Consider the following 14,266-nt stretch of genomic DNA (forward strand, 5'->3'; position numbering starts at 1 on the left):
AATTGGCAATATCAAATGTTGACAAGATTGTGAAGCACCTGGGACTCTCATACACTGCTAATAGGAATGCAAAATGGTCCAGCCACTTTGGAAAAGTGTGTCAGTTTCTTATGAAGTGAAATATGTATTTACCATATCATTCTGCAATTCTATTCCTAGATATTAACCCAAGAGAAACGAAAATGTATGTTCACTTGAAGACATAAATGTTCATAACAGCTTTCTTCATAATAATCCCAAACTGGAAGCCCATCAAAGGTCATCAGCAAGTGTATGGAAAAGCAAATTGTAGCACACCAGCTGGCAATATAAAGTAACAAACTGATACATGCAACAACATACCACAATACACCACAATACATTATATTTTGCTTGTTATTGTTTTTACTTCCCCTCCCACCACACTTCTACCATTGTAAACTCCTTGAAATCAGGAATCATTTCCTCTTTTCCATCATATTTCCAGTGCCTAGCACAGGACATGATACATAGTAGGGGCCCAGTAAATATTTGTTGCCCATGAAGTTCTTATTTATGCCAGGTCTGCCTGTATAGTCTCAGGCAATGGGTTCTTTTCTCATGCACTCTGTCTTGGGGAAGACAACTAATTCATTTTCCTATAAAAGTACACTAACTCGGGCTGGGCGCAGTGGCTCTCAGCTGTAATCCCAGCACTTTGGGAGGCCGAGGCAGGTGGATCACCTGAGGTCAGGAGTTTGAGACTAGCCAGACCAACATGGTGAAACCTATCTCTACTAAAAATACAAAAATTAGCCAGGCATAGCAGCAGACGCCTGTAATCCTAGCTACTCGGGAGGCTGAGTCAGAAGAATCACTTGGACCGGGAGGCAGAGGTTGCAGTGAGCAAAGACGGTACCATTAACTCCAGCCTGGGCGACAGAGTGAGACTCTGTCTCAAAAAAAAAAAAAAAAAAATACACTTTTTTTTTGATTACATTAACTCCTTGTTTGATTACATTAACGTGTGTGTGTGTGTGTGTAAATTAAAGCTCCAGAAGTGAACTCTTTTTTGTGGCACATTTCAGGGACTTCCAGCCTTCTGATTTCGGGATGACTGCTTGGCAGAGTGTGCAGGGATGGTAATCAAAGCCCCTGGACTCCCACTTCCTCCTCCTTTCCTCTTGATCCACAAGAGGTTTGAGCCAAGGTTCTCTTGGCCTTCCTTTTTAGGCTCAGGCTCTGTGCCAGCTCCAGCCCAGTCCTAGCGCTCAAATTATTTGCTCCTTTGCCCAAGCTTTGGGAGCCAACTTGCAATTTGGATTTTACAATATGTTCTTACTCTTTCGAGTGTGGTTGGACTCATCGATATTCATGAGCTTGCAAAGAAGAGGTTCTAGTCCCCAGGGAGGCTGGGTGGTGGTAGAAGGACCCTGTCCTCAGTCTCACTGTGGCACCGGCCAGGCTACCATCTGCACAGAGAATAGCTGTACAGATGCTTCTTGAAGAAATCCTTAGGCTTCTTCCAGATGGGACACCTTGAGTTTGGGTATTTTGGCCTCCAGAAATGAGTACTCAGAAGTCCATGTCACCGTAGAAGATACAATTTTTTATCTCTTGGGGACTCTGATGTGTTTTTCATTCAGTTTTTTAAAATGTGTTCCCAGGTCCCACATCCCACAGCAGCTAAGAAGATATGCCAGGGCAGAGAGCAGTGTCCTCAGTGACAGAGGCTGTTGCAGTTCAGCGGGCCGGCAGCCAAGGAGATTGCTTTTTTGTGGGGGGTGGAATAGATTACTATTTCTGCTTGTGTGGGATTTTATGTCTGGTTAGGTCATGAACTTCTGATGCACACATGTCTTTGCTTCTTTTAATTCAACTAATTCATTTTCCAATAGTATGCTAACTCCTTGTTTGATGACATTAACATGTGTGTGTGTGCACGTGTGAGTGTGTGTGTGTGTGTGTGTAAAAGCTCCAGAAGTGAGCCCTTTTGGTGGCACATTTCAGGGGCTTCCAGCATATGAGGGCCTCCTTCTAGCTACAGTAAGATTATAATGCTAGAATGATTCTTCACATTTTAGTACACACTGTGCTAGGCACTGCGTTAGATGTTTTGCCAGATTTATCTGCTTTAATCCTTACAACACCCATGTGTGGTAGACTAGTATAGACCCACTTCACAGACAAAGAAACTGAGGTTTATCAAGACAAATCAATTTGCCCAAAGTCACCTCCAGGAATGATGGAGCTGGCTTTCAACCTCAACGACCTGATGCCAGAACCATTCCTTTTTTCTCTATGTTTTGAGATTGATGATTCAGCTCTCGGAATAAGACTATCCAATAGAGAGGAAGGACAGCAGCCACCTCTAATTCCATGTTATTGGCTGCAGATGAGCCACACACTGCTCTAAGGTAAGGGTCAAAGTGTCTGGACTCTGACTTAGGGTATTGGTTAATTTTTTGCAGGAGTTACTGCTTTCTTTCTCAAACATCCTCTAACCTAGACCCACAGGAACTTGACAAAGGTTCCCATGATATGAAGTGCCTGTGTGGTTTTCTAGGAGCCTGTGAAGAACTGCAGCTCTGGTGGGAGGACAGCCCTCTGCCCTTCTGAAAAAGCACTGGCAAGAGCTATTCCTTCCTTGATTCATCAAATATGGTTAAGCAGCTGGGCATGGTGCCTCACACTTGTAATCCCAGCTACTCGGGAGGCTGAGACAGGAGGATCACTTAAGGCCAGGAGTTGGAGACCAGCCTGGGCAACATAGCAAGACCTTATCTCCACAGAAAAAGTATGATTAAATACCTCTTTCTGGGTGTGAGAAAGACAGCAACAGATCCTACTTTCGTATATCTTACAGTCTGGAAGAGAAAACAGACAATTAAATTAACAAATACTAGAGGGAACCATAAGAGTAATGCCAGGGGAACTGCTGGGTGCAAAAGGAGTGTAGCACCCTAGGAGGATGCTTCTGCTAAAGAGATGTAACAGACAACAGGGTAGGGGCAATGGAGAGTCATCTCCAGTACACAGGGGCAAACCCTAGGGTCTGCCCCAGCCATGAAAAGAAGCAGAGTAAGACCACTGGGGGCTGAGGAGGGCATTCTCTGGAGCTGTCTCAGGACATTTTAAATCACCATCAAAGACATTGTGTGAGCTCTCTTGGATACTGCAAGAGAAAAAGGCATCCGGGAGTTGCAGGATGCTGGTACTTCTGGCTGGTAGGCACCCAGAGCCCAACATTTTAAATTCTCATTGTGCTTGTCAACCACACTGCTAACTGGCTTTGATCTGTAGAAGCTTGATTACATCTAGCCATTGCTAAAAGAAGTTTCTTTTTCTAAATATAATTTTTTTCATATATGGGAACTGCTATCCTCCTAGGGAGAGTAATTCCTTTTCCAAGGTTGATTTTTCTTTTTTTTTCTTTTTCTTTCTTTTTTTTTTTTTTTTTTTGGACAGAATCTCGCTTTGTCACCCAGACTGGAATGCAGTGGCACCATCTCAGCTCATTGCAACCTCCGCCTTCCTGGTTCAAGTAATTCTCATGCCTCAGCCTCCTGAGAAGCTAGGATTACAGGCATGCACCACCACACCCAGCTAATTTTTGTATTTTTAGTTGAGACGGGGTTTCACCATGTTAGTCAGGCTGGTCTCAAACTCCTGACCTCAAGTGATCCACCTGCCTTGGCCTCCCAAAGTGCTGAGATTATAGGCGTGAACCGCCAGGCCTGGCTCCAAATTTGATTTTTCTGAGAAGTAAATTCTCACCGACTTTGAAAGACTAGCTGGAAGTGACTTGACAAGCCAGAGACTGCTGCAATAATTAAAGACCTCAGGGTTCTCCAGCTTTTCATCAAGTACCCCAACAACAGACGAGAGTAAAACTCTAGAAAGTTTGGAATATCGCTACAAGCTCTCAGAAATTTCTTTGAATTTCTTATTTTATTTAAAAATATTATGTAAATTTTGTGTTGATTGTGTAATATATCAGAGATTACTTTAAAGGAAAACAGTACATTGCCATAAAATCTCTGAGTAGTTAATGCTCCCATAAAATGAGCAGGCTGCATGCCCCAGGGCGAGAAAACCCTTTTCACTCTGTCATTATAATTTGCACTTTTTAACAGTGAAAACCATCACTAAGTATACGAAATGCAGAGTAAAATTTGAAAATATTCCACAATGCTTAACATTTTTTTCTTCTGGGAAAATGATCCCAAATCTAAATTAAAAACCTGGGGTTCATCCTAAATCTCTTTGAATTTCTGTTTTTGTTTCCCTCCTCCCACCCCCAACAATTAGATGTATTTCAGTGTAATTTAGACAAAGTGCAAAGAAAAACAATATCCTTCTAAATCAAGACAGAATTCTTTACAGAATTATCTGAAAGTCAAAATACTTAAAGTTTCAAATAGGTGATTAAGGTTCTGGAGATTTAACTTCTATTTTCAACTCCCCTGTTGACTTTAGGAAAGCATCCATACTTTTAGAAAAGCATGTATTCTGTAGTTTTTCTGACCAGTAGTTAGAAGAATAATCCTGACTTGTATGAAAATAGCAATAAAAATAACAGACGTTAGAATAATTTTTAACTTTTATTCTAAGTTAAACATTATTCTAATTCTAAAAATTCCAATTCTTTAAACATACATCAGTGACTACTCTGTATGCCATTCTTGACCGTACTTTAAACATACATCAGTGACTACTCCGTATGCCATTCTTGACCATGTTTTTCTAAGTGTATTTGAGAAGTTTGATAAGCACCTGATGTGGTTTCTCTCTGTGTCCCTACCCAAATCTCACGTTGAATTGTAAATCCAGTGTTGGAGGAGGGGCGTGGTGGGAGTTGATGGAATCATGGTGCACACTTTCCTCTTGTTGTTCTAGTGATAGATTTTCATGAGGTCTGGTTGCTTAAAAGTGTGTGGCACCTCCTCCTTCTTTTTCTCTCTCTCTCTCTCCCCTTCCCCCCTGCTGGCCATGTGAAGATATGCCTGCTTCCCCTTTGCATTCTGCCATGATTGTAAGTTTCCTGAGGCCTCCCCAGCCATGCCTCCTGTACAGCCTGCAGAACTGTGAGTCGACCTCTTTTCTTTATAAATTAGAAGGCTCTTTTCTTTACAAATTACCCAGTCTCAGGTAGTTCTTTATAGCAGTGTGAGACAGGACTAATATAGCACAATTCTGATGGGACAGGACTTCCTATTCTCCTGGGAACAGATGAAAAATGTAAGGGAAAGGGATGAGCAGTCCTGCCCAAGGTGACTTTGTAGCCACTGAACTGGCCAACATATGACTATTAATGTCTCTGATGTCCACTCATGGCAGACAACAGCACATCCAAAAAGTCAGCAAAAAGTTTGGCTGACAATTTCGAACATATGATCAAAGACTCCCTGAATTTCATCCTTTTAATTATTGCTCTAGAAGACTGACAAAATAAAAGGAAGGCTCGGTGCGATGGCTCATGCCTGTAATCCCAACTCTTTGGGAGGCCAAAGCGGGTGGATCCGTTGAGCCCAGGAGTTCGAGGCCAGCCTGGCTAACATGGAGAAACCCTGTCTCTACTAAAAATACAAAAATTCACTGGGCCTGGGGGCACATGCCTGTAATCCTAGCTACTTGGGACTGAGGCATGAGGATCACTTGAACCCGGGAAGCAGAGGTTGCAGTGAGCTGAGATTGTGCCAATGCACTCCTCAAATCTATAACTTATTTTTCTTCAATCACAATGCAGAAATTGGTATCAACAAATGAACTTTAAATAGAGGGTATTTGGTCATGTGCTATTAAAATAGATAAATATTATATTTTTAAAACAGCGCAAGAGCTAAAATAAGCCATGTAATGTAAATAAATGAATTCATTAGGAATATGAATAAATTCAACCTTCAAATCAAATTGTTTGCATAGTAAAATTGTCTTTTTTGTAAACACAACAAAAGAACTGTTAAATATTTAGTTATAGGTACTAAGAATTATTTTTATAGCCATATTCCTTTAAGTAAATTTGTTAACTTTAACTGTCTTAAATTTAGGAATCATTCAAAAGATTTCTTAGACAGTATTGAAGAAAATAAAACCCTATTACTCATGCAAAAAGTGTTCCCTCTTGCCTTCGTAAAAATAGTATAAAATATTACATAAATTATTATAGTACCCTGAAAGGTTATTATATTTCATTGATAAATATCATAGATAGAAATGGTACAGGAAACAAGCTAGATATACAAACTGACATTTTATTGTGCACATAAGATTCTCATTAGTCAGGTGTTAGATGTGTTTATATCATACGACATACCTATTGACATTTTCCTTAATCTCATTTATTTATTTATTGCCTTCATAATAACCCTGGTGCCCTGAAAGTAGAGTCTCACAAATTTAATCTTTTACTATTGGATTGCATTTTCATATTTACTGGGCTATTTAGTAAAAAGACCAGGGGAAATCTTTGTGCCAGATTGTCACATGAAATTAAATCTATGTCCTTAAAAATGAAATGGGACACTCAGCACATGGCTATGCTCGTACAGAATTAGATCTAGCATTGTTTCTGGTTTTCGATGTTGCTAAGAACTATTTCTTGCTGTCTGGAAAATTCCTGTCTGAAATTATCTATGCATTATTTCATTCAAATTGCAAGATGGAATAATCTTTTACATTTCGCTTCTAGAACTTCTATGTAAATAGGCCCATTAGCCTAAAGACAGAACACTAGCTTATATATGTAGTAAGAGACACAAATAGAAAAAGCACTATATTTCTGTTTAGCCGTCTACTGTTGATGCTAATCGTCAAGTGTAATCTTTTGCCTGATTTAAATTGTTAATGCTTGAAAATCTATTTCCTGAAATTGGCTCCTTGTCATGAATATCAAGGCATGTGAATTTCAAATAACCTGAAGGAAGCAGGATCATTTTAATTACCCAGCAGTTATAATAGGATTTTTTCATATATGTGTGTTTTTATGTCACGATTATTAATACTAACATAAAATAATGTTAATAACAATGAGGACATGAATTTCTTGAGTGCTTCTATGTGCCAGGTATTGTGCTCAGTAATTTACATGACTTATCTCCTTTAATCCTCACAAAACTCTGAAGTAAAAACTGCTATCCCCATTTTACAGATGAAACTGAGGCTTCACGACATTAAGTAACTTGCCCAATGTTGTACAGCCAGCAAGTAGTCAAACATGAATTTGGAGGGAGACATTTTGACTTCAGATCTCATGCTTTTAAACTAGTATTCTACCTCAGGAAGAATTTAAGGTAGCTTTAGAAGACACCTACAGTATATCAAAAGAACATTGATTAGGAGCACATGAGAAAAAGAACAAAGAATAGGAATATAAATGGCACCAGAATTAGCCCAGTACATGAAATTTACAGTACTTGCTTAGGCTGAACTACAAATGTACTCTAAGTTTTCTAACCGTCTTCACAAAGACCAAATAGAATATGGTGCCTACATTACAAAATCAAACCATTTGTCAACGGAAACACATCTATTATTTATATTAAGACTGTGAAGACAGTCTTCTAAGCATCCTCATAAACCGAATACTATGCAAGGTAATGAAGCCCCATTTTCAACAATATCCTTATGGTAAATATGATGACGAATTTCACTGGGCTATTTCTTACTGATCTGCTTAATTCAGTTAAATCACACCAAATAGCTTAATTCAGTTAAGTCACACCAAAGCACAATTCAGTTAAAGCAATTCTTCAGGAGGCCACTGCGACATATCCAGATATATACAAGGGCTGTAAGCAAGAATGACAGCATTAATGAAGCCAAGCAAACTGCTCTGAAAATAGAAAGCTAAACCACAATAATAACAATAATGATAATAATAAATTTACTATGTAGTTTTCCGTCATAAAGACAATGACAGATCTTTGTCTTTTTATCTTAGTAATAGATCTTTCGAAATTCTTGGTGTGGTTGTTGACCAAATTCACCCTGTAATTTCACATTTACTTGTTTTGTTTATATAATTTGTACTCATTTCTCAAATATGCTTTTTGATTTTTTCTCCATTTAAAAAAAAATTCCCTTTTATGATCGGTATCCGTGACGCCTCTATAAATTTTTCTCTCACTCTGCTCACCTAACAGAATCAATCAAGTCTTATGCTGTATTTCCATAGCACTTTGGAAAGAGTAATAAAAGCTAGAACGGATTGAGCATTTACTATGCACCAGGAACTTCCCTTTAATTTTTACAACTCAGTAAAGAAGATACTAGTACTATCCCCATTTTACAATTGAAGGAATTGAGGCATTGAAGGTGAAATAATTTGCCCAAAGTCACACAGAGAGTAAGCAGCAGATTCAGCTTTCAAAGCCAAGGCAGTCTGGCTCCAGAGCCTCCACAGGTAGCTGGTGCACCATCCTGCCTGTAATATATACCACCAGTTATCACTTGGCACATGGTACTTAGTGTTTCTGTTTTTACTTCTCTTCCTTCTTCTAGTTGCCCATTCTAGCTTTCTCCATTTCTTCATATCCTAATCATTCCTCTACCAGTTTGGATCTGGCCTCTGATTCCCCCACTCCTTTGAAACTATGTCCAGAAAATATTTGCAAACTATGCATCCAACAAAGGTCTAATATCCAGAAGCTATAAGGTACTTAAACAAATCAACAGGGAAAAAAAAAAAAAAAAACCTCATTAAAAAGTGGGCAAAGGACATGAAGAATTACTTCTGAAAAAGAAGACATGTAAGTGGCCAACAAGCATATGAAAAATGCTCATTATCACTAATAACCAGAGAAATGCAAATCAAAACCACAGCGAAATACCATCTCACACCAGTCAGAATGGCTATTATAAAAAGTCAAAAAATAACATGTTGGTAAGGCTGTGAAGAAAAGGGAAAGCTCATACACTGTTGGTGGATTGTAAGTTAGTTCAACCACTCTGGAAAGAAGTTTGGAGATTTCTCAAAAAACTAAAAATAGAATTATCATTCAATCCATTAATCCCATTACTGGGTATATATCCAAAAGAAAATAAATCATTCTACCAAAAAGATACATGCACTCGTATGTTCGTTGCATCACTATTCACAATAGCAAAGACATGGAATCAAACTGGGTCCCCATTAATGGTGGAATGGATTTTTTAAAATGTACATATACCCCATGGAATACTACACAGCCATAAAAAAGAATGAAATCATGTCCTTTGCAGCAACATGGATGGAGCTGGAGGCCATTATCCTAAGTGAATTCATGTGGAAACTGAAAACCAAATACCATGTGTTCTTACTTGTAAGTGGGAGCTGGCTGGGCAAGGTGGCTCACACTGCAATCTCAGCACCTTGGGAGGCCACGGCGAAGAGAATTGTTTGAGGCCAGGAGTTTGAGACTAGCTTGAGCAACACAGCAAGACAAATCTCCCTCCTCCCCGCAAAAAAAAAAAAAAAAAAAAAAAAAAAATTATCCAGGCATGGTGTTGAACGCCTGTGATCCCAGCTACTTGGGAGGCTAAGGCAGGAGGATTGCTTGTGCTCAGGAGGTTGCATTGAGCTATGATGGAGCCATCTTGCTCTAATCTGGGTGGCACAGTAAGATCCCGTCTCTAAAAGATAAAATAAAGCAAGTACGTGGGAGCTAAAGACTGGGTACAAAAGGACATAAAGATGGGAATGGTAGACATTGGAGACTCCAAAAGGGTAGCAGAACGGGTGAGGACAAGGGCTTAAAAGCTACCTGTTGGGTATTATGTTCACTATGTGATTGACGGGTTCATTTGAAGCCAAAACTTCACATTACACAATATGTCCACATAACAAATCTGCATATGTATTCCATGAATGTAAATTTTTTTTAATTTTTATTTTTAGTTCTGGGGCACATGTGGAGGATGGGCAGGTTTGTTACATAGACAGACCTGTGCCATAGTGATTTGCTGCACCTATTAACCTGTCAACTAGGTATTAAGCCCAATATGCATTATCTATTTTTTCTAATACTCTTCCTCCCCCCACCCCATCCCCCAACAGGCCCCAGTGTGTGTTGTTCCCCTCCCTGTGACCATGTGATCTTTTTGTTCAGCTCCATAAGTGAGAACGTGCAGTGTTTGGTTTTCTGTTCTTGCATAAGTTTGCTGAGGATAATGGCTTCCAGCTTTATCCATGTCCCCGCAAAGAACAAGATCTCATTCCTTTTTACGGCTGCATAGTATTCCATGGTGTATATTTACCACATTTTCTTTATCCAGTCTATCACTGATGGGCATTTGGGTTGATTCCATGTCCTTGTTATTGTGAATAGTGCTGCAATGAACATACACATGCATGTATCTTTGTAATAGAATGATTTATATTCCTTATATACCCAGTAATGGGATTGCTGGGTCAAACGGTATTTCTGGTTCTAGATCTTTGATGAATCACCACATCATTTTCCACAATGGCTTAACTAATTTACACTCCCACCAACAGTGTAAAAGCGTTCCTATTTCTACACAACCTTGCCAGCATCTGCTGTTTCTTGACTTTTTAATAATGGCCATTCTAACTGGGGTGAGATGGTATCTCATTGTGGTTTTGATTTTTATTTCTCTAATGATCAGTGATGTTGAGCTTTTTTTCATGTTTGTTGGCTGCATAAATGTCTTCTTTTGAGAAATGTCTGTTCATGTCCTTTGCCCACTTTTTCATGGGATTGTTTGTTTTTTTTTTTTTCTTGTAAATTTGTTTGAGTTCCTCGTAGTGAATCTAAATATTTTTAAAGGAAATTTTTAATAACTCCCCAACCCCCACCAAGAAAAAGAAACTATGTCTATATGGTCACCAAGGACATCGAGGTTCTCAATCAAACACTTCTCTGTCTTCATTTAATTTCTCAGTTGTGATAGAAATTTCTGACCCCTCTTTCCCTCTGAAAATCATTCTCTGCCTCGGCTTTCCTGTCCTGCTTTCTGTGTCTCTTTCTATACTGCAGGTTGCTTCCTCTCAGTCTCCTTGATTCTTCTTTTTCTGCCTACCCTTAAATTTTCCTTCTGCCCCACTCTCTGACTCCCAGTCCAATCCTTACCATTCTTTTCTTTTCTCTTTCTACAGTTTTCCCAGGGAGACTCATTCACCCACAATTATTGTTTTTCCAGCACAGATCTTTCTGTTGAGTTCAACATTCATATAATCATGTTCCCTGACAACCCCGGGTTTTAGATGTAGACCTGTATTATAGCACTTCTCTTTCATCTTTCTATTCTTAGCACTTGGCACAGAGTAAGTGCTCAATAAATATTTTTATAAGAGAATCTAGGTAAACCAGACTAGAGGATGTTTTGGCAAGTCAGGCCAAACAGATGATGCTATAAACTATAAAACCTTCTACAGATGGAACTGGACTAAAAAAACAGAATAGGTTAGCCTTGAAGACCGATAAGATACGGTTCTGGGAGCAAGACTCTAATATAACCCTTAGGCATCTGTCCCACGCCACTGGGTATCATGTGTGCAAAGAGAAAAGGCTGGCCTTTTCCTTTGGTTAATTTACCAGGTAATTGCCAATATTTTCTTTTCTTTTGTTTTGTGCTGCATGGAAACATTCTGCCATGCAAAATAGAACCAAGGGAGGAGGATGTTCTCCATATGCCATTATTTAACTCTGCCATTTTACCAGCCTATAAGATCCATGGGAACAGAAGCCCTGTTTCTTTTGTCCTAGTTCCTAGCCTATATCTTGGGCACACAACAAATAAGGATTATCTTTAATTGAATACCTTCTATATACCAAGTACTGTACCATATGCTTTGTGTATATTTTCTCCTTTAATACTCACCAAAAAAGAGGGTCATTTTAGGGCTGAGGATGCCAGTGCTTAGAAAGGTTAAGTGGCTTGCTCAAGTTTAGGGTGCAAATAGCTAAGTCAATAGTTAAACCTAGATTGCCCTGATCCAAAGACTTCCCTTTAATAAAACACCATATGATCTTCCTATATGTGGTTAAAATTTCCAGGAAAGGGGGCTGCTGTAGCACATGCCTGCGGTCCCAGCTACTCAGGAGACTGAGCTGGGAGGATTGCTTGGCTCAGGATTTCTAGGCTAGACTGGGCAACACAGCAAGACCCTATCTCTAATATATATATATATATATATATATATATATATACATATATATATATATTTTTAAATTCTGATGATAGAATGAAAGAACACAGTATTCACATTTGGGGATATATTTTGATGTGTTTCATTGAAAGGTTTTCTTCCTTCATGAACTGTTATATGTATAAGTATGACCATTGAAAATGAAATGCTTTTATGTCTAAGGTCTTTCAGCTCTTGATCAAATTCTTGAAGTGTTATTTGACATTTTTAAAAATACATAGATGGAGCAGATTCTCCATAATTTTGTGTGTGTTACTGTTTCCTATGGTTTGAATATTTTCCCCAAATTTCATGTGCTGGAAACTTAGTCCTCAAATTCATATGTTGGTGGTATTTGGAGGTAAGGCCTTTGGGAGATAATTAGGATTAGATAAGGTCACCATGAGTCCCTCATGATGGGATTGATGTCTTTATGAGGAGACGAAGAGAGACCTGAGCTAACATGCTTGCTCTGACTCACCATATGATGCCCTCTGCCACATTATGATGCAGCAGGAAGGCCCTCACCAGATGCAGCTGCTTGATCTTAGACTTCCCAGCCTCCAGAACTGTAAGAAATACATTAAAAAAAATAAATTACACAGTCTGTGGTATTCTATTACAGCAATGCAAAATGGACTAAGACACAATTGTTATTGTTACTGTTGCTTCTTAGGGAAAAGAGATTGTTAGTTATGAACAAAACTGCTACTTCCTTTCTTGGTGAGACTCTAAAAGTAAAAGTACTTTCTATATGTGTCCTAAATCAGGAGGCCTCAGAGTAGAGAAAATTTGGAGGGGCTTTCTGCAACTGAAGAGGAAAGAGAAATGAAGATAGGTACCCTGGTAGAAAATTTTAAAATTCTCAGAACACAAGAGGAGAAAGTTGAGGATAGGGAAGAAGAGGTGAGACCAAGAGATGCCATACAGCAAAAGTGTAGCTAGCTGTGACCGAGAAGGAGCTGAGAAGGGACTATTCATTCTCCAGGACCGTGTTCTCAGAAGCAGTGCTGCCTTCTTGGCAAACCTTAAGTTAATGAATTGTCTTGACAGTTAAGAATATAATGAGAAGGTATTAAAAGCTGAGGTGAAACAGCAAGCCTGACCATGAGAAGAGGGTCCAAAAGTTCAAACTCTTTGCATGCTTGTTTCTCTGTCAACCAATGGCCCAGATTCTGCTCCCAGTCCAAGGTGGACCAGCCCAGACTTGACTTCATCTTATACACATACACACAGCCCAAGGCATTGCTGAGTGAAACCCCAGCCACAGCAGCCACATCAGTCCCCCAGATAATGGCCAAGAAGCCAAGGGAAATATCCAGTGCCCTCCTATTGGCTCTTTATATTTCTTACATATGCTGAGAGACAAACTAGAAACATGAGAAGAATAATATCTAAGAATGAGGGCATGAGAGAAAAAAATTTTATCCTAATAGAGTGAAATTGGACAGCCTTCTAGGCTGTTTCCTTTTTAAACAATCTCCTCTTCTTTAAAAAAAAAAAAAGTTGTTTAATGTCCCAGAAAGCTTTTTGAGAAAAGCAGTTTGTCCCCTTTTTCTAAGCCAAAGGCCAAAAATAGGAACTATTTGGCGATCTCTTCTGAGGCAGATCTGGGTATGCCTAGCCTGAGAAAATCCTCCTTGACCATTAACTCAGGGAACTGTCATGAAGGAATTCTGGGAATCACGGTATGCATTTATACACAGAATGTCTAAATGGGAAACAAAGCTTGACCTGGTTTTCTCAGAGCCAGACCACTCTTCTTTTTTCTCTTTTCCCTTAATAGATGAGAGAGAGGAAACCGCTTCAAACCACCACTACCTTCCAAATTCCCCATCAACTTGGGTCACCAAAAGGAAGATGGCCAGGTACCTGATATAATCTGATTTTACAGTATTTTACCTCTGATAGAATAGAAACACCTTCCTTATCCCAATGACACATTAATTAATAATAGCTGACATTTACTGTCTGCTTCCAATGTGCCTGGCACATCTACTAAGCACTTTACATGCTATCTTCTTTATCTTCACAATAACTCTACAAGGAAGTACTATGATGATTCTCATTTTACGAATGGCTAAGTTGAGGTTTAGAAAAGTTGGATAATGTGGTTACAGTTAGTAGAAGAAAAAGCTCAATATTAAACCCAGGCAATGGGACTGGAGCCAACACTCT

General features: G+C 39.1%; 1 long non-coding RNA gene across 1 annotated transcript in view; it reads right to left on the bottom strand.

Annotated features, from left to right (window-relative positions):
• Window positions 1–12,591: 12,591 nt before the first annotated feature.
• The window catches only part of LOC105480037 (uncharacterized), a 49,582-nt gene continuing 47,907 nt past the window's right edge, over window positions 12,592–14,266 (bottom strand). Inside the window, exon 4 of the long non-coding RNA XR_011608207.1 lies at window positions 12,592–12,657. This is a non-coding gene — a long non-coding RNA (uncharacterized lncRNA). The remainder of the gene's footprint in view (window positions 12,658–14,266) is intronic.

This window comes from Macaca nemestrina, chromosome 9 (genome assembly GCF_043159975.1).
Source record: "Macaca nemestrina isolate mMacNem1 chromosome 9, mMacNem.hap1, whole genome shotgun sequence".
Taxonomy (NCBI): Eukaryota; Metazoa; Chordata; class Mammalia; order Primates; family Cercopithecidae; genus Macaca; species Macaca nemestrina.